Source organism: Dendropsophus ebraccatus, chromosome 7, assembly GCF_027789765.1.
Source record: "Dendropsophus ebraccatus isolate aDenEbr1 chromosome 7, aDenEbr1.pat, whole genome shotgun sequence".
Taxonomy (NCBI): Eukaryota; Metazoa; Chordata; class Amphibia; order Anura; family Hylidae; genus Dendropsophus; species Dendropsophus ebraccatus.
The window spans coordinates 71,487,410-71,508,707 of record NC_091460.1 but is presented as its reverse complement, the minus strand read 5'-3'; the positions used below and the strand labels follow the sequence as shown (position 1 = coordinate 71,508,707).

At 42.4% G+C, this 21,298-nt stretch overlaps 1 long non-coding RNA gene across 2 annotated transcripts in view; it reads right to left on the bottom strand.

Annotated features, from left to right (window-relative positions):
- Positions 1 to 21,021, bottom strand: part of LOC138797515 (uncharacterized) — a 71,629-nt gene extending 50,608 nt beyond the window's left edge. The window contains exons 1-2 of one of the 2 annotated variants that reach the window (XR_011363943.1): positions 20,929 to 21,021; positions 6,831 to 6,915 (exon numbers count right to left, since the gene is read on the bottom strand). This is a non-coding gene — a long non-coding RNA (uncharacterized lncRNA). The remainder of the gene's footprint in view (positions 1 to 6,830; positions 6,916 to 20,928) is intronic. The other variant, XR_011363944.1, reaches the window with a different exon arrangement.
- Positions 21,022 to 21,298: the final 277 nt, after the last annotated feature.

Below are 21,298 nucleotides of genomic sequence, written 5' to 3'. Positions count from 1 at the left end.
CACTGTATGTTGAAAATATTGTATCCTGAGGCCATTGTAAGTTGAGGGACCACTGTACTCCTGAAGGTCCTATGGTAGGGCACAGGGACATTGTCAGGATTCATGGGGCCCCATAGGAAAAGACTGTACGCCCCCTCCCCTACGCACAACACAAAGCACTGCATATTTATAAGCTCAGTGATGTGGTCAGAAAATAAAATCACTTGTGGCCAGAGGCAGAATTTTGCCTGCAGCCCCAGAAGTGACTGGCAGAGCAGAGAGCCAATGTCTGCTTGCTCTGTCAGTCCCTGTATTTAACTATAAAGGCCCATTAGGAGCCCTTATGGTTAAATACATAGGTGCAGGAGCAGACTACCTTCTGTGTAACCCCTTGTGTACTGCTGTGTGTAAGTGACCCAAGGTTCACTCACATGCTGCACTACAAAAAAAGGTTAACAAGCAGAAGACAAGGAGCTCTCTGCTTCACTGCTCGTGCACTGATAACCCCTGACCTTGAAGCTTGCAGCTTGCACCAAGGTGGAAGGTATGTTTCCTACCTTCCTCCTCAGTGCCATTCCGGTGCCTTTCCCCATAGCAGAGATCTGCCCCTGGCTGGCCTGCTCCATTCATTATCATTAAAAAGGGGTGCGGATAAGCACCATGAGGATGGGCAGTGCCCCTAACGGTCTGGACTGTGGAGCACATGACTAACTGCACACTGAACATCACAGAGGAGGGAGGTCAGAAAAATACCTTCCGCCTCAGCATCTCCTGTGCAATAGGGAAATATCAGCAGGTTAGATTTGTTCCCATTAAACTGTATTGTGGTTGACTGTATGTTTTATGCAGTTTAATGTTATGATATGTGAGCTGACTAGACCAATTCCTGTCAACAGTATGTCATACTATGCCCTCCTCTATCCTTTATCCTATCAGAGGCCTCAGTCTATATCACCAGATGTTTTTCCCCCAATTGTAGAGCTCCCTGAGAGATAGATAATGTAAGTGAAGTTAATTGGACCAGTTCTGTCAATGTGTTTCCTGAGAGAAAGTGTGTAAAGAGAGCTCCTGCAGCAGTGCCTTTCCAGGGCCTGGCCTGGAGGCTAGGACCCATTTGCGGGACTATTCATATGAGAGAGTTTAGCTTCTTCTATCAGTGATCTTATTCCTAGCTATGTCGGGCTAGAGTACCCCACAGGGAGGCTGTGGTAGAGGGAACGGGCTAAACCCTTTCCATGCTGGGTGGCCATCATCCAAGTTCCTGATGATCAATCCAGGACAAAGCCAGTAGCTAGGTAAGGCTATTTGCTGAAAACTCTACTACAAGTGTTCGGTTTCCTTAGGGATCACCCGATGGCTAGCTTCTCCCACTAGGTTAGCCTACATTCCTGATCCTGTGTCACTCGGTGCCCACAAGATAGATTAGGTGGAAGATATATTCCTATGGACGTAGGATTCTCTTCTTCTCACAGCCCCCCAGCTGAGTACCCTAGGGTCTGGATAGGGCCTCTAACCTCTAACTGGCAGCCCACTATTACCACTGTTGAGCCAGTTGAAAAGTTTATTCCAGGTCACTACTGTAAAGGCAGACTATTCAGAGACTGTGTGAAGCATTTATCTATATATCAATGACCAGCTTTCAAGTATTCCTAAAGCCTATTGAAGTCTACAGTATTAAGTCCCCCTGTTCAAGGGATCTCAGTCAGCTCCAGTGCTATCTGTGTATTGCACTTTTATTGGAAGAGAGACTGTATTGTCTGTATTGCAGAAAATATTGTAGAAGATCTCAGTAAACCTGATCCTGTTTAAGTTATTTAAGCCTCAACGATTACTGCTGCACTACACCTGAACTACCTACACCTGTTCCAAACCAGAAGTGTGTGTCAATATATTCAGGGGTGGGTGCATAACACTCTTAGTCACTATGACATGTGCCTGAGTGGTGCAACACCATCTCGCCCAGCCAAACAATATATAGCAACCCCAGGTCACGGTACATCCTTTGGGCAGTCCTGCCCTTGTGTTATGTAGGCTCAATTTGCCAAGGTGTTCAAGTTGTGTCATGTTGGCAATATGTTACTTAAGAAATGTGTGTGGTTTTCGGATCAAGAACAGTAATGCTTAAAGGGGTATTCCAGGGAAAATCAATAATTTAGCAAAGGAAAGGGTTAACCAAGGTTAACCCTTTCCTAATATGCTTACCTGTCCTTTAATGGCCCCCCAAGGAGATCTCCGGTCCGGTCACGTGATCTTCCAGCTTGTGGCTCGGATTCTCTTCTCCTTCCGGTTCGATGACGTCACCCGGCCGGCGTCCGCTCTCCGTCTCATTAGCAGCAGAGCACTGAACCCTGACTGGCTTGGTAGCGTGTAGCCAATCAGGGTTCAGTGCTCTGCATCCCCACCACGCTTCAGAGTGGAGGTCCCCTGAGGCTGCAGTAAATTATCAGGGGTCGTCGGGCTCAGTGCCGGTCACCAGTTACATGGGCCGGCACTGCACTACAGCAGGTGAATGCGGGGTCTGGCGTCAATCATCACTCCGCAGAACCCCCCCCCACCTTGTCAGCGATGCCGACCGAGTCCCGGGAGGGGATGCGGCGGGCTGCATTACTTCATTCATAGCTACCAGACACCCAGCTGCCCGCCGCATCCCTTCCCCCCAGGGACTCAGGGTCGGCATCGGTGGGGAAGTAATGTTTATCGGCTGCTGATCCCCCCCGGCCCCCCTTCCTGTGTCCCTGTCAGAGATCACTCACCCCCACCCCCGGAGCGTGCTGCTGGCCCCGATCTCTGCACTGGTCTAAAGCACCTGTACTCAGCTGACAGGCCCTGTGTGAGTGAGGCAGGAGAGATTTCTGTCTTGCCCCGTACACAGCGCCTGTCAGCTGAGTACAGGTGCTTGAGACCAGTGCAGATATCGGGGCCAGCAGCACGCTCCGGGGGTGGGGGTGAGTGATCTCTGACAGGGACACAGGAAGGGGGGCCTGGGGGGATCAGCAGCCGATAAACATTACTTCCCCACCGATGCCGACCCTGAGTCCCTGGGGGGAAGGGATGCGGCGGGCATCCGGGTGTCTGGTAGCTATGAATGAAGTAATGCCGCCCGCCGCATCCCCTCCCGGGACTCGGTCGGCATCGCTGACAATGTGGGGGGGGGGTTCTGCGGAGTGATGATTGACGCCAGACCCTGCATTCACCTGCTGTAGTGCAGTGCCGGCCCATGTAACTGGTGACCGGCACTGAGCCCGACGACCCCTGATAATTTACTGCAGCCTCAGGGGACCCCCACTCTGAAGCGTGGTGGGGATGCAGAGCACTGAACCCTGATTGGCTACACGCTACCAAGCCAGTCAGGGTTCAGTGCTCTGCTGCTAATGAGACGGAGAGCGGACGCCGGCCGGGTGACGTCACCGAACCGGAAGGAGAAGAGGATCCGAGCCACAAGCTGGAAGATCACGTGACCGGACCGGAGATCTCTTTGGGGGGCTATTAAAGGACAGGTAAGTATATTAGGAAAGGGTTAACCTTGGTTAACCCTTTCCTTTGCTAAATTATTGATTTTCCCTGGAATACCCCTTTAAGTTCATGTGTGGTGCAACATTAAAAAAATTTTTTATAGTAACTTTATTTTAGGTGTATGTGCCTGATCATTAGACCACAAATGTGTCAGTAAAACAGCCTATTGTTATGGGAGGTTTTCATTTGTTGGGGTTTAGTGCATTAAAAACTCACTGCTACTGTGATTGTTACTGTCATCTTTTATAAAGGATGAGGTTTGGTGACTATTTTATACAGAAACTCTAAAGGACTACTTGCTATGTGCTACAGGGCCTTTATCTACGAAAAGAGATTTATTATTCAAATTACACTATACCAAGTTTTATTTTATCGCGTCACCACTACGGCAGTCACCAGACTCTTTTTGTGTTTGTAGGAAAACTTTAATATGGACGCTTTTCCAAGTAACAATTAAAAGTTACTAATAATAATAAACCCTGATTACAAGTGTTTTTTTACAAGTGACTTATCATGGGCTTAACCCCTAAGGACCAAGACAATTTTCATTTTTGTGCTTCTGTTTTGTCCTCCTCCTGTTTAAAAAGTCATAGCGCCTGCATTTTTTCACCTGCAGACCCACATAAGCACTTTGTGCACCACTAATTGTACTTTGCAATGACAGACTTAATTTTTCCATAAAATATGCTGAAAAACAAGAAAAAAAATTATTTGTGCAGTGAAATATAAAATTAAACCCTTTTTTTTTTTTTTTTTTTTTTGAGAAGGTTTTGTGTTACCATTAGCCCTATGGTAAAACAGAAATATGATCTATGTTCCCCATGTCGTTATGATTACAACAAATATTAAAATTACTATATTACCATCCTTATAACGTTTTTATTTATTAGTCTATGGGGCTGTGTGAGGTGTCATTTTTAGCACCACGATCTGTACTTTTTATCAGTATCTTGATTGCATATATGTAAGTTTTTAAACACTTTTTACTACAATTTTTCTGGATTTGATGTGACTAGAAATCAGCTTTTTTGCACTTTGGAATTTTTTTGGGCAGACAGTGAATCAATAAACAGTTTATAAAGATGTTATGTAATGTTTTGGAGCAGCTCTGGGTGGGGAACTAGCAAGAGTACTGTGGAAGAGGAGTAGGCAGGGTGGGATGGCCTAGTTGAGTAGAGGACTCCATACATTGGTGGTTTTAGAACTGCAGCAAACAGGTAGGCAATGTTGTATGCTTTTTCAGTATTTTTTCACCTGTTGTCTGAGAACCTTCTTGATCCAGACTGCTTGGTTCTGGTGTGGAAATTAATTTGTAACACGTGACCCAAAATCATTCTTTTAACTTCTCCTTGCCACAAAATTTTTGACGTGTGGAAGGTTCTGATTAGTTGGGGTCTAAATGTTCAGACCGCTGAGATCTTTAGATATAACAGGCAAACGCAAACAGCTGAGCTCTTCTCTCTCTTCAGCTCCCAGCAATCCCCATCTTTCTGCACAAGACAAACTCTGTTATAAGTCTAAGGAGCTGAGCTCAAACAGCAAGACAGAGATCTCAGGAAGCTGGAGAAAGAACTGCTCCGCTGCAAGCTTCTCCCACCTATATCTAGAGAATGGTGGGGGCCTGAACACTCAAGAGCCCAAATAATCATATCTTTGACATGTCTCTGCGATATGTTAAAAGTTTTATATCTTCACAGGAACACTAATAATCCCCTGTATGCAGCATAAGTAGACATTTTGGCGGATCCACTATGAAAGTGATATGTGTAAAACTGCAATCTAAGAATTCAAAAACTGTGCAAACTATAGATCTTTATAGGATGAATGAATATTTATTGGAACACCTTTCCTTCTGGAAAAGTTATGAACAGAAAGAAAAAGTCAGACATGATGTATTTTTATATCAGTCCGTACATGATAAGTAATATTTTGCTAATGCACCAATTTTAATTTGACACCAGCTCAGAATGACATTTTGCATTTTACAATAACATTAAAATGTGCAGCTTTAGGGACTTAACAAAATGTCCGGTTGTTGACTGTAGTTTCTACCACTTTTTTCCAAAGAGAAATATAATCAGTCAATATGTTTTAGTTTTCTACACAATAGATAAATAATAATTTTTTTTCTATCTTTTTTTGGTCAATCATAGTGCCAACATGTAACTCTCAGTGGGGAATAGGCTGCCCTACTTTCAGATTTAAGTTAAATTCACAGGGATGCTTTCTGTATATAGAGAGAACTGCCAGGAATATGGAGCAGTATCTGAGTTCCAGGCCTCCTGGAGTTAAAATAAAGAGTACTAATCAGAGATTCTGATTTAGATTAATTAGTTTGGCATCGGTAGATGGCCATCCTCTTGTTCTGCCCTACTTTACATTTAAATATTGTGTACCTTGTCTACAACCATCGACAACCAACATCCTGTCATTTCAATGACTGTTATTATGTTAAAGGAAAAGACATTTGTGCTCTGTTTGTTTTTCAGTGAAATATCTGTTTTAGTCCATTTTTACCTGTTTTAATAGCTGGGGAATTGGTCTTTCTTTGTTCATACATAATGGACTCGGCTATTGTAATGAGCATACATGAGTGAGGTTAGCCAAGGTAAAAAAGGCTGGGTTCATACACAGTATACTAATCAGTGTTTCGTTCTCATTCTGGCTGTTATTTGAAGCCAAAACCTGGTTTTAATTAAAATTTATTGACCAAAATATGCACAACATATACAATAATGTGTGAACTCAGCCTAACACAGATGGACATTAGAGATGAGCACGCTAGGGTTGATCTGAACCCAAATGCTCTGCAATTGATTACCGGTGGCTGGAGAAGTTTGATGCAGCCATAAGACTGCCTAGAAAAAAATCGATACAGCTAATAATTAAATGCATAATAAATGTACCCAAGATGAACTCAAGTGTGCTGGAGGTTTGCTTATCACTAATGAACATTAATGGTCTATGATAAATCCTAATTTTAGTTACTTTTCATGGAAATTATATTATTGGTGTGTGCATCAAAAAGACAACTAAGTCCTTGTCATGTAAAGTAATTTCTTTACAGTATAGCTCTGACTTGAGGAACATTTCTAACCAAACATGATTTTCAGTTTTCAGATGACATAATCTACTTGAAGGACTTAGTGGTAAATTCAACAACTCAAACTTCATTTTGTTTCTCAAGATATTCATGAAAAATGTTTTGCCTTGTGGCAGGGTGATTATTCTATATCAGTCTAAAACATAACTTTTAATACTACTCTTAAAATATATGGACTTACAACAAAACATAAATTAGAAAACTCTACCACATCACAATCAATGGCCACACTTACTTGATAATGCAGAGTAGGGACAGAGACAGTAGGACTTACGGTTCTGATGTTTTCAAGGTCAGCCGACCCCAAACTCAGTGATGGTCTGGGAAACAAAAAATCCCACAGTGAGTCACATTGATTACTGTACCTCAAAAATTAAAAAAACCTTGTTAGCTGGGAAAATGCCCTAGTCAGCCCTTAATACAGACCTGGCTCTCCTTAGTCTGTGCCTGTCCCAAGACACAAGGCCATTGAAAAATTCCTATGAGGGCTCATACAGACAGGGATCACATCATCATGTTACAGTCAGATGCGATCCTATCCAGACCCCATCTTATACCTCTACGCGTTTCCCTCCTCAGCAATTAAATCTCAAGGAGTTCATCAGGAGGTTAATCAATAAGGATAAATATGTCCCTGGGATAAGGATACATACAAGGGGGGCCTGGGGGGAGGATTACAACAGTGATGGCAGGAGGAGGCAATGTGCTGCAACCTCCTCCCACCACCCGATCGGCAGGAGACGTCAGATCCCCCCATAGGGTTAACTGCCCCATGGGGTTAACTGCCCGGGGCTTGCGCGGCTCCCCTCCGGGCAGTGGCAGCAGGAGGAGGCTGTGTGACACAGCCTTCTCCTGCTGCCCGATCTCAGATAGGGACAGCGGGGGGAGGCAGGGAAACCATGACATCCAGGGATGTCATGATGCGTTCTGGCACTGCTTTTCATGACGTCCCTGGGGGAAGGGGTTAAATGTGTGTTGTCTTCTGCTGCCAGCATACCCCTTGCTATGTGCTATGTACAGCCAGTAATCTTACAGTAGAAAGGCTGAACCCCACTATTTTCAAATAAGTCAAATAAGAAGCATCTGATTTCTTTAATTTTTAGTTGAGTACTCTTGATTTTAACCTAAGAATTTAGGTTCCCTTTATCTATGTATTAGATTTTATAAATCACTAATAAGCATTTAATAACATGAAACATCTGGATGGGAACAAATACTTATAGTATCCTTATTTATGAATTTTCCTTTAACACAACAGAACAGAACAGCCAAGACGCAACTGTGGTCCCTCAAGTTATGATATCAATATGTTCTGTAGTAAACATTGTAAGTTAAAAACTATGTAACTTGAGACCATAACTCTATGGAAAACTAATAATTGGTTCCACAGCCCCTAAGATGTCATCCAAAAGTAAGAAAACAAGGAAAAAGAACAGCAAGCAGAAAACTATTAGAGAGAAACCAAGTCCTTACATACATAACTCAGGAATAGCTGGTAAAAGCTATAAATCATATTTTATGTTGAGGCCAGAAACTTCAGACTGCACAGAACATGCAGACCTGAACTATACAGAGATAATATAAGCTATGTGTAAAAGATCTCCACCGGAGAGATGGTGCTGAACCCAGACCGAAAATATTCAGCACCGAGAGAACAAGTTTCGAAATCGAAAAAATCTCTTCTCCGACAAGTGCTCAGCACTAACCTGAAGAAGAGATCGGAACAATCAGGTAACACCTTGTTTCTGTGCTTGAAAAAAATAAATGTCCATTCATCTTACATCTGGGTGCAGCACCATCTCTCCAATCCAATGGTTTACACCTACTGTAGCTTTTATTGTTTACCTGTACCTGCCAGTTCATGCGCTTCAGATATAAAAGGGTTTTACCAGTGAATGTTCTTGATGATCAGCTAGATCCTCTTGGTGGCCCAGGATAAGTCATTGTATATTCAAAATACGAGAAGCTGGTACCACTGTTACTTGAGAGACTACTGTATCATATTTGTGTCTATTGTCCTTAGCAGAACTGTACTTACAATTAGGGTATGTTCACACAGAGTAAAATAGGCGGAATTACGCCTGCCTCAGTGTTTCATATCATCTCAATGGTATTATCCAGTCATGGTATGGTTCCTGGCACTTACCAAATGTTGTTGCCTATTTACTCTGTGTGTTACACATCAATACAAGTCAAGTATGTGTTTTGGCCACCCTGGCCTTCATCAGCATGGCATATGGCATCTACAACTACATTCGGTGAGTGTGAGAAATCATTTCTACGTTCTCTCTGGATTTTCCTGCCTCGAACACCCTGACCAACAGAGTGCTATCTTCTCTCAGTACTACTACACACATCCAGACATGCTGCAGATGTATTGCAGAAGTGACAATAAACCCAGTCATGTTGGCAGTGACTACATCTATATATACCTTTACAAATTGTGAACGTTTTCTGGAATTTTTAGCAATTTATTAAGGAAAACCTATTTATGTAATTCCCAAATACAGTGAAACCACCTGAGTAGACCACATATTTGAGAAGACCACCCCCCTTCCAAACCGTGATTAAATATCTCACCATCATTCATGTGCTGCTCTACCTCATCCTCTCATCACACAGGGCTCTGCAGATTATCTCACCATCATTCATGTGCTGCTCTACCTCATCCTCTCATCACACAGGGCTCTGCAGATTATCTCACCATCATTCATGTGCTGCTCTACCTCATCCTCTCATCACACAGGGCTCTGCGGATTATCTCACCATCATTCATGTGCTGCTCTACCTCATCCTCTCATCACACAGGGCTCTGCGGATTATCTCACCATCATTCATGTGCTGCTCTACCTCATCCTCTAATCACACAGGGCTCTGCAGATTATCTCACCATCATTCATGTGCTGCTCTACCTCATCCTCTAATCACACAGGGCTCTGCGGATTATCTCACCATCATTCATGTGCTGCTCTACCTCCTCCTCTCATCACACAGGGCTCTGCAGATTATCTGAGATAATCTGCAGAGCCCTGTGCGATGAGAGGAGGAGGTAGAGCAGCACATGAATGATGGTTAGATAATCTGCAGAGCCCTGTGTGATAGAAACATAGAAATATAGAAGATTGTCGGCAGAAAAAGACCACTGGGTCCATCTAGTCTGCCCTTTTAGTATTTTCTTTCTTATTATCTTAGGATAGATGTATGTTTATCCCAGACGTGTTTAAATTCTGTTATTGTAGATTTACCAACCACCTCTGCTGGAAGTTTGTTCCAGGTATCTTTCAGTAAAATAATATTTTCTCACGTTGCTTCTGATCTTTTCCCCAATTAATCTTTCACTGTGTCCTCTTGTTCTTGAATTTTTTTTTTTACTAAAAACACTCCCCTCTTGAACCTTATTTATTCCTTTAATATACTTAAAGGTTTCAATCATGAGGTAGAGCAGCACATGAATGATGGTGAGATAATCTGCAGAGCCCTGTGTGATGAGAGGATGAGGTAGAGCAGCACATGAATGATGGTGAGATAATCTGCAGAGCCCTGTGTGATGAGAGGATGAGGTAGAGCAGCACATGAATGATGGTGAGATAATCTGCAGAGCCCTGTGTGATGAGAGGATGAGGTAGAGCAGCACATGAATGATGGTGAGATAATCTGCAGAGCCTTGTGTGATGAGAGGAGGAAATAGAGAAGCGCATGGAGGCTACAGCAGCTGGAGGACACTTTTTGGCCCACCAGGACAGGACTGAAGACAAGCAGCAGTGACAGACAGTGACAGTGAGTGACTACTTCCAGGCTGCTGAACACTATAAAGTAGAGAGTGGACTATGTGAGAGGAAAGACCAAAAACCCCTCATGAGGCTGCAGTTTCTCTTTGTACAGGCAGTGGGTACTGTGATTATAATTTTATTTGTTATACATAATTATTATAATACATTTGCATGTGTAGCAGTATAATATTGATATACTGCTATATGATATAATAAAATTATATGTCAGTATTTCATTATCTATTGAGTATATTTCACTCAATTTTTACTGCACTTGTTGCTATTTATATTGATGGGCGGGCTGGGGGAGTTTGGGGGGCGTGGCAAGTCGGGGACGAGGTGTGGCCTCCTCCTGCACCTCATTTATCATGATTTACACCTGCTCGCAGGCATAAATCATGATCCAAATCTACACCTGGTGGAAGCCGGATACACTAATTCTTGCCGGGGAAAAGGGAACGGGGCCTAATATAAGACTGGTGTACTGCTACGCCGGTCTTCATAAATCCCCCCAAAGTGTATTTGTTTATGAGAGTATAGTTGTTTTTCAGCATGCTTTCTCATCCTAACCAGCCACAGAGGACTGCTAATTTCAAGAGGGGGAATTTGCAGTGTACGGAAGTTGAGTTTTCCTAAGTTTGGGCAGAGAATGAAGCCCCTATTTGTATAAGTTTATTAACATGTAATTATCTCAATATGTATTGTAGAAAGGAGTTACTGTAGGTCACCATAACTTTACAAAGATACGACATTCAGAGAGTTAGGTAACAGCATCACACAGGGTGTTTTACACAAAGTTTAGTTGGATCCTGTATGCTCAGTTTTGTAGACTTATAGAGGGAGATTTATCAAACTAATGTAACGTAGAATTGTCTCAGTTGCCCCTAGCAACCAATCAGATTCCAACTTTCATTTTTCAAGGAATCTGTGAGGAATGAAAAGTGGAATCTGATTGGTTGCTAGGGGCAACTAAGACAATTCTACTTTACACCAGTTTGATAAATCTCCCCCATAGTGCGAGACAGGCCATTGCTAGTATAGGGACCAGATCTCTGGGGTCCAACTTAACATGGTGAGTTGGTACATTTGATTTTTTTATTTGACAAAAAACTTTAGGACAAGTTTTTATTGTGTGTATGCTGGAGGGAGTATAGTGGTAAGTCCTGACACTTACAGGTTGTGGCAGCTTTTTACTGTTTTTGTCTGTATGCCATGACAGCGTGCAAACTGCATAGTGTAAACAAGTGTTAGTAGAGTGCTGGCTGTTTGTTTGCTTTTTGTGTTACTCCGTCCGCCCGCCCGCAGCCCGGCCCCCGCTCCTCATGCATCCTACAGCCCCCTGCGCAGGATCGATCGCCCCCCCGCCGGCTCGATCGCCACCCCTGCCGCCTCGATTGCCCCAACCCCTTCCCCCCGGCCCGATCATCACCCCCACGTAGCGGGTGTTCGAAATTCCCGGCTCCCCTCTTCAGTGCATTGATTGGCAGAAGAGGGGAGCCGGGAATTTCAAACAGCTCCTCTTCAGCCAATCAGTGCTCCTCTTCAGCACTGATTGGCTGCTGTAGGATGCGGGGCCGGGCGGCGGAGAAGAGGGGGCCGGGCTGCGGGCGGGGCGGGCTGCTGGCGGGGGGCAGGGCTGCGGGCGGGCGGGCTTACGGCCAGCTTAAGCGATCTTAAAACGATCGCAAAACGATTTTTCCATATGATCTATCGTTCCGTCTAAACACTGATCATTATGGAAAACACATCGTTCTTGCGAAATCATTAATCGTGCGATCGGGCCAATTATCGCCCCGTGTAAACGTAGCATAAGTCTCTCAAATCTAGAGGTTTGCAAACTTTGTGTCATATTTTCTATTACTGAGCTGTAGATCAGAATGTTACAGTGCAACAAAACATGGCAAATTTCTAGAAATCTCCCTGCTATGTCTTTCAACAGAGTTTTTATTTTTTCTTTCCTTGGGTGTCATTTGATTTTTTTATTAGATGAAATAGATGATGTTCAAAGTTACTATATTTCCTCACGTCACTCCAGACTTTCCCCAAAAAAGTTATAGTCAAAGTATTGCATAAGAAAAACTTGGACGAAACATGAAAACAAATCTCAGAAAGTTTGAGTTGATGTTTTGCGCTGAGGGAACTAACACTACTTTTATGAATGTAAGAGGACGGAAGTCATAACTATGAAGATTGTTTTGAATATACAGAGATTTCTGATGATTAACGTTCCAGCTTTAACAGCAGTTGGTATCTCTCTAGTCAGCCATTCCATTTCACCTTGTCTTTCTCACCACAGGAAACATCTTGCTAATTGCATTGATTACACTTGATACAAATCTGTTTACCATACCAACTTTCTGCCTGACCTATCTGTATGGCTTGTGCTTTTGCAATTGCTAGCCTCCATTAAAATATGCATGCTCATAATTAGCTCCATTTTAACAGATGGATCGTGTGAGATTAATGCAAATTCAAATATACAGTATATTAATACTTGGGATATAAAATATGGATTCATCACAATGTTTGTAATACTTTCATAACGAAAATATGCTGGCTGTGCAGAATGTAACAAATAATGGCCATAGCAGTGTTTAGCACCAGGGCCTGCCTGCTCGGTCGTGGCCTCTTTCAGCAGAAAGTCAGATAGTTCATGAACCTGCTCATTGCTTATTGAAGCTGTAGCCAAGTCACATAAAATAAAATATAACTGGCTGCTAGTTAGGGGACATGGCTCAGATTTATACTATGCATCATTCAGCAGATACATAGATAGTAGTGATGAGCGAATAGTGAAATATTCGAATATTTGATATTCGTACAAATATCTCCCTGATATTTAACTATTCGATCGAATATTCAATCCCATTAAAGTCTATGGGAACAAGTATTCGATTATTGAAAAACATCTATTCCACCACTTGAAGGTCACCAAGTCCACAATGACACCTCTGGGAAAGGGAAAGGGGATTTGAACGCTTATCGAATATTTATCGAATATATCTATACTAGTGCAGGGACCGCCTTCGTGGTTGTCCGCGGCTACCTAGGGCCATTTGAGGCAAGTAGGTAGGGACAGTGGGTGGGCTCAGCATCAGGGCTTACTGTCTTGTCCCTACCTCCCCTGTCCTGACAGAATAGCCAGCCAGCTTATTTTGCCTCACGGTCACCATGAAAGCTATGACCAAATGCAGCGGCTCAACAATATGGTGCAGGAGATGGCTGAGAGGGTAATGCCGCCTCTCAGCTCACTATGACCTCCCTGGCACGTCCTGAGCCTCCCATCCAGCTCCCTGAGAAATTCAAGAGGGACGGGAGAAGAACTAGGCTACAGTATGTTCACGCAATGTAAAATTAGGTGCAAATATTGTCCGTTGTTGCATAATATCGGCCTTTATTTATGGTTTATTTATTTACTATGGTCAAGTTGATTAATAACGGCCATATATCATAAATATTTACTTCAAGAACATGTCATATGCATTTAGATTTGGGTGAAGTGCTCCTATTAATGCATTCAGATGCACAAGTATTGATAGATACACTATACATTCTGTACAAATGTCCTGACATCAAAGTAACCTATATAGGGCCATGTTCACATACTATCAAATAACATCAAAATATGCGATTTTGAGTATCAAACAGCCGTCATTGAAAATCATAGTGAAAACATAGGCTTATTATGTTTTCAAGGGAATCTATCAGCTGTAGTATATGTTCCAAGCTGCTGATACTGTTAGATAGCTCTTGGGTCACTGAGATGAGATTTTTTTTTATATATATATCCAGCTGTGCTTCCAGAATATAGAGATATGCTTTTATTGTCTGGTACAAGGAGTCAAAGAGGCTTTTCCAAGCTCCTGATCAGCTGAAAGCTGGAATGTCTCCTCTCTCCACCCTCCCTGCTTGATTGTCAGATTCCCTTTAAGCCCTAGTCACCATTGCATGTGACCATTCTAAAATGTAATTCAAGTAACTGTTAAAAGGATTCACAGCAGTCTGGTAAATATTGCCCTGGTCCACCTCATAAATTTGAAACATGCTTTTGTCATTTTGAAGTAGGTTAATAAAATACTAAGTGCTTGGGTGGTATTTTCAGGAGAAGCATACTGTTACTACAAGTGAACTTTATTATCAGGTTAAGTATGAGACCCCCAGCTTGGCTACAGTCCATATCTGCAGACTTCACCATCTGCCGCAGAGCCTGTGCAGGTGTGTTTTCTACAGAAGAGTGCAGTTTCAATTGTGGCAGAGCTTAAACAGAGGGTCCAGTTACTTTAAGATCCTTTATTTGCACGCATCAGGAACACTGCACAAGATGTATTTTCGGCTATTAGATGTTGGGCCAGAATACTTTATAAAAACAAGCCTCCTTGGACACAGGAAGAAAACAGGAACTTGCTAATCACTGAATATTACTGATCCCAAAACCTTATATACTGAAATAATATTATATTGTGCTGATGGGGGTATATAATCGCTGTTATAGAATCACTAGAGATGAGCGAATAGTAAAATATTCGATTCGATTGGATTGGATTTGAATAGCTACCGATATTCGACTATTCGATCGAATATCTAATCCCATTATAGTCTATGGGAGAAAAGAAAGGAAAGATCCTACTGGTCTACAGAATCCTGCATAAATAAATACAATAACCCTTTGAGACACTTCAGCCGTGCAGCTTCCACTCTTTAGTTATACAATACAGCGACATCTAGTGGTCATCTCAAGTAACACTTCAGCTGCAATAGGACTAGAAAAAGTACAGACTTTTATGAATAGTGTGGATAATAGTAACACCCCTAGTGGGACACCACAATGAGGTAGAGGGTGGCCTGTGTGACAGGAAGGACATAGATCCCCTCATGAAGCTACAAGCTATCTCTGTACAGGCAGTGGTTACAGTCCTGTGAATATCATTTTATTTCTGTTATAAATGAGCAGCAGAGACAGTGTCGGACTGGGGTATCTGCGGCCCACCAGAGGAAATGATCCTGGAGGCCCACCAATGAAGAACCTGTAAAAAACAACATGTCAGTCAGTGTTGATGCAGGTTCTAAAGCTGGGGGCCCACCGGAGGATCCTCTGGTCCTCTGGTGGGCCAGTCCGACACTGAGCAGAGATGTTTTATTCTTTCCCTTGAACATGTAGCAAATGTTCCCACCTGTGCACTTCCAATGTGTCGTCCCTGTCTGGCCTTCTCTCCCCCAAAGAGTCTTCAGCTATGATAAGAGACGTGACTATAAATCAGTGTGTTGCTCTGCATAGTTTTGCTCTGTTAGGGTTCTTTTACACACACAGATATTTGACAGATTTCTTAAGCCAAAGCAAGGAATGGATTTGAAAAGAGGAGAAATCTCAGTTTTTCCTTTATGACCTGTTGTCTGTTTATGGTTCCTGGCCTTAGCTTCAAAGATCTGTCAGATATCTGTGTGTGTAAAAGGCCCCTTAGGGATAAAGTAACTGGTTACTTTGCAGCCCACAATGACCCTGATGGAATTCTTGTAGCTGTGGTATTACAGCCACTTGTGGGTCATCACACTACTGTGTTTAGTTACCTTAGTGCAAAAGCAGCACAGTCCAGACAAGGCCCTAGCTTTACTCTTGTACAGGTTTTACTATTTTGCCTGCGCCTCTCTCTGCTACCCTGCATCGCTCTCTGGGGTAAAACACAAATTTTTGAAAGCCGAAATCCTGGAAACAAGTTTATATTTTAGAAGGGAAGAGGTACATGTGACATATGTACAGTATCTGACAGAGAATTCTAAATCTGTGGCTTAAATGTGATGCACCTTAATTTTTGCCAAAGTTATTAACAATTTTCCTTTGACATAGAACATAACAACTTTCCATTATAGGAAATTCTCAATGTGATTCCCATTGTTTAAATAATGAAGGTGATCCTCTTTGCTTATTCATGAGCAACACCTCAACTGAACTGGCTACACAAGCATGAAGGGTCAATGTGTGGTCCTGAAAGAATGCCAGAATATCCATTGTTGTTGCATTGTCTAACCTGTTTGGTGAAAATTGTCAAAAAAAAATCACCAACTGTGCCACATCAGATGGTTAGTTAGGGTGGCAAGCATTAAATTTCTTTGCAATAGCTCAGGTACTACACCTCAAATCCATTACAGAGAAGCAAGGTGAAGACAGGTTTGCTGTGTCAATTATAACCTATGAAAGGGGAGGGGCCAAGGGGCATTCGTGAGCAGGAAGAGGAGAGAACCAGTCCTGCAGTTTGGAGACTCTCTGGGCAAATAAAACGCTGGATTCAGAGGTCAGACTGCTCCGGGCTTGATGAGAAAAGATTGCAGAATGTTGTTCTGTGCTAGCTCCTGTACATGGGCTGTTTCTTTCCTCTTGTTGTTCACTTATCCTCCTCGGCCCTTACCTCTCCATAGGTTATAATGGACACTGCAAACCCATCTCTGCAACAGATAAGTAGTGAGGGGTAGGCTTAACAATGATCTTGTAAGTACAGAAGGAAGCTCTTTTGTCTAAACTTATTACAGAGTTTCTTAAAATTGCTTGTACTATTGATTTCTCCAAAGTTATTTGAAATGACAGTTACAGAAAACCCGTCACCATGAAAATGCTACCTAGGCTATCAGCATCATGTTATAGAGCAGGAGAAGCTGAGCAGATTTATGGGAAACAATTAAGTACAGTATAGCTTGTAATTTATTGATTGAAATCTTTGACTTTTCCATGCTAAAGAGTCCAATTCATTGAGCAACACTGTCCATTGGACTCCATAACACAGAATGATCGGGGATTTCAATCAACAAGTTACAAGTTATACTGATTGTTTTCCCACAAAAAAAATATATATATATATATATATATATATATATATATATATATACAACCTACATTCACCATGATGTCTCTTGGTTTCAAGAGGTAGGTGGTCTTCTTTTCTCCCTGTTAACTTTTACAAGCAGGATTGCAGGGGAGAGCAGGGTCAGGCTGCATCTCACACATTGGAGAATCATATAGAAGAGACAGGGAGTGTGACTTATGTAAGTGGCCTAACTCTAAAGCAAATTATTGTATGGACTCTACTAGGGCAAACTGTGTATGGACAAACCCCATTGTCAACATTTGGCTCGCAATAATTTATTTATATATCAAAAGGAGGAATGAGACGCTTCAGAATTATTTTATTTCTTAAATCAGATAGGTCCGGGCAAGTCTACCTGCTTATAAAGTACATTGTCCCCTATTTGGCTTCTAATACATAAACAGGCGGACTTTCCATTCAAGACTAAAAAAAAAGCTCAATGACATCCTTCTCCCTCTATAGAAACTCTTTGTAACCAGAAACAGATTGAACTAACAGTATATTTTGTAAAACATTTCACAGCTCACTGATTTATATCAACTAGGGATTTTTTTTTTATCGGACAGGAAATCCTTTTTAAGCCACGCTTTACACTTTATTTTATATTCTTTATAATGCTTTTATTTTTGCACATTAAACGTTTACAACTTATAATGAGCGAATATAAAGAAGCAAATAAATGTCATTTGATGTAAAGTAGTGTTCCTAAGACTGTTGAATGATCTGTGTTAGTTACAATTAGAACACAGCGATATATGTAGGACACATGGGGAAAGAGACAGAGATTGTAAAACAAAGTTACGTGTTTTGGGGATTTGCATAATTTTAATTTGATTCATTTCAATAAATAAATATATTTTGTACATGTAACGTGAAAATATTTCGGTTAAGTTTAGTTCATGTTTTAAAGGGGTTTTCCCATCTTGTAAAGTTAGGGGAATGACTATCTGATTGGAGGTGATCCAACCACTAAGGTGATCTGACCACGGGGTATCAAGTCTCTTATTAGAATGAAATGTCACCTTGCCACTTTATCCTCTGATGAGAATGAATGCAGTACACGTACAATCCTGATGCTTCTCTCTAAAGGACTCGGGCCTTCAGATCACACGAAGCCTCTACCAACCAATCACAGCCTAGGTTTGATTTTGTATGTTGCTCTCATAAAATTAAAGCAGAGCTGTGATTGGTGGTTAAGAACAAATCTGCCAATTTTTTCCATTTGTTTTTGATTTTAGATTGGCACTCGCTTGTCGTGCTTTTACTAGGCACAATAAATCAAGCGGCCATGCCACAGGAGCAATCACTGCATCGTTTGTGCGGCCATTAATAATGTTATTGGCCACACTTCTCCTGTTTACACAAAGAAATGGCACACAAAAGATCCTATCAGTGATGAGCAGGCATTTCCCTGCTCCTCAGCTGATCACTGGCACTTTTACACAGCCCGATTATTAGTCCAATGAGCATTTCTAGGAATGTTTGATGCCAATAATTGCCCCATGTAGAAGGATCTTAGAGTGTGAAATACATTATACACAGCATATGATAATAATAGTATAAATGTTTTCCAACAGAGATATTCTCTCAGTTTTTTTATGTAAGGAGGGGTGTAAAAAGTTTAACCCCCTTACAAGTTATGCCATTACCTGCCATTAAAAGCATGTTTTTCTTCAATATTTCCATCTGCTCTCCATAGTTGCATCACTGTAATCCTAATGTACTGTAAATGCCTTCCATATTTACATAAGGTAAAGTAAAAACTGTTGCAGAAATTAAACAACAGGGGGTAGGAAGCAGAGACATATTGTTCTAAGCACTTCTTACTCCCGTATCCTGAATTTTTATATTTCTCGACAATAGGAAAAAAAATATTCATAAACAGAATATCAGAAACTGTTCCATATTGCCTTTACCAATGTTTGTAAGCACTTAACAGAGGGAAGATAAAAGGGTTGTCAGCAGTTCAATACTATCAACTATGTGCTTTTTACTCCTAGCTAAAACTTTATATTCTGTGAAATGGATAACATTATAAGTGAAACACTTAAACCCTTGACTAGCATTTGATTCATTGTGGCCGAATGTAATCTTAAAGTGATATTGTCATCCCCTTACTCTATGTGTGGTTCTCCACACCATCCACAAGCTTAAATGTTGCACATTTAATATATGCCATGGCCTTGGCAGCTGCAAGGTGGGGGTGGCAGCTAGGTGGACATGGGGTCACTTGAGCACTTGTCATGGTGGCCAGGAGTGGTGTTGGATTCTACCCCCGGACACATGGGCACTGCGCCTGAAAAAGGAGATAGCCCAAGTGCAAGGTGTAGGTGCAGGTGCGGCAACAAAAATAGGACAGGGTGCAGAGCTTAACCGAAAGAACAGCTTTACTTTAGATCTTCAGTGCAATACAGGTTAAGGCAAAACTCACACAGGTGCAGGTGAGACCGAAGGTAAAGAGTGAAGAGAAGTTGAGGTAGAAGTAAAAGTAGGGTCTGTCTTGGGGGGGCTTGTCCAGGCAGCAATGTATTCTGCCGGGGGGTAGTAGTAGACAGGTAGAAGAGAGAGTGGAAGCGTATAGACAGGCTGCTGTCTGAACCTTTCTTTCCAACTAGATCAGTGAAAGGCAAGCTGGTAGCCCCACGCCTTACAACTCGGCGAAGCAGACTTTCCGAGGCTTCCCAGAATATCCATGCAGAGTCTGCAAGATACTGTCTTGCTGGGGGTCATTTCCTACCAGGCACTGACTCCCTTTTATAGGGGTACCCAAGGCGCTCTCTGTTTGGTGGGATGCTGGAAAGAGGACAGAGAAGAAGTGTAATATGGGGAAAAGAGAGGGAAACTCATCTGTACCTGTAATTGGATAACAAGATGACTCATGTCAATAAACTTTAACCCATAGAGCGACGAGTTGGGGTGAAGGGGCCTCCCAGCGAGGAGCCATAAGGGGGTCTCTGCGACCACGGCCAGGTGGTTCTTAGGGGGTTATGAGGATAGGTACTGGGTCCAGCATGGTGATATAGAGATACACTATGTGTGTTTAAGATGGCTGCCAGAGGGAAGACAGGAGGAGGGAATGTAGCTGGGGGCTTTGAGTGGGGACAAAGGGATTAGCTATGCGGAGGGAATACCTGGGGGAGGTATAAGGTGTCCAGAGGGGGCAGGGCTTATAGGTATAAAAGGGGACAGGTAAGCCTGGTCAGACACAAAAGGTTTCCAGATACCACCCACCCAACCTGTGTTTTCGTAAAGTGGGTTTCTGTTGGTAGTGTATGTAAAATGTATGTTCTGTAATGTATGTTTGTGGTGCATGTACTGACAATGTATGTTTATAATGTATGTATTTATCATGCATATGTTTATAATGTATGCAGGGTCGTGATTTGTGTCAGGCCTACCCGGTTGTATCCTTACGGTTAATAAAGGGCAGCTTATGCTGCCAAATTTTCTGCCAAGAATGTTGTCTATGTTTTATTGGGGTTTGTGTTGGAAGTTGGGTCATTCCGGGAGTGGGGTTAGCAGGTTTACCCCTTATGCTCTCCTTCAGCTATGCACATACAAAGAACTTTGACAAAAGACAGAGAATGACACCTAGTGAGAAACACAGAACACCACCTTCATCGCCTTACTAGTGTGATACCTGACCGAGGCACTTTATCCAGGTGGAATATAGCTTAGTGGACCACCCATACCGAGACACTATATATACCTGTATAACACTTGTCTGTGTCTTCTTTCTGCTCTAAAATCGCTTCATTTTATTGGTGGACTGTGGCACCTAGGTGGGGCTTTACAGCGGTTGGGCACTTTCCCACCTGGGAGATGGAAGCCAACTGCCATGAACCATCGCCTGGATGACACTGTCCATACAGTAGAGGGGTACCCAACTGCTGTGAAGCCCCACCTAGTTGCCACTGTTCACCGATAAAATGAAACAATTTTAGAGCAGAAAGAAGACACAGACAGGTGTTATTCAAGTATATATTGAATGTGCAGCATCTAAGCTTAAGGAGAACTGCACATAGAGCAAGGGGTGACAATATCATTTTAAAGCAGCTATACACCTCACATGAATCAGT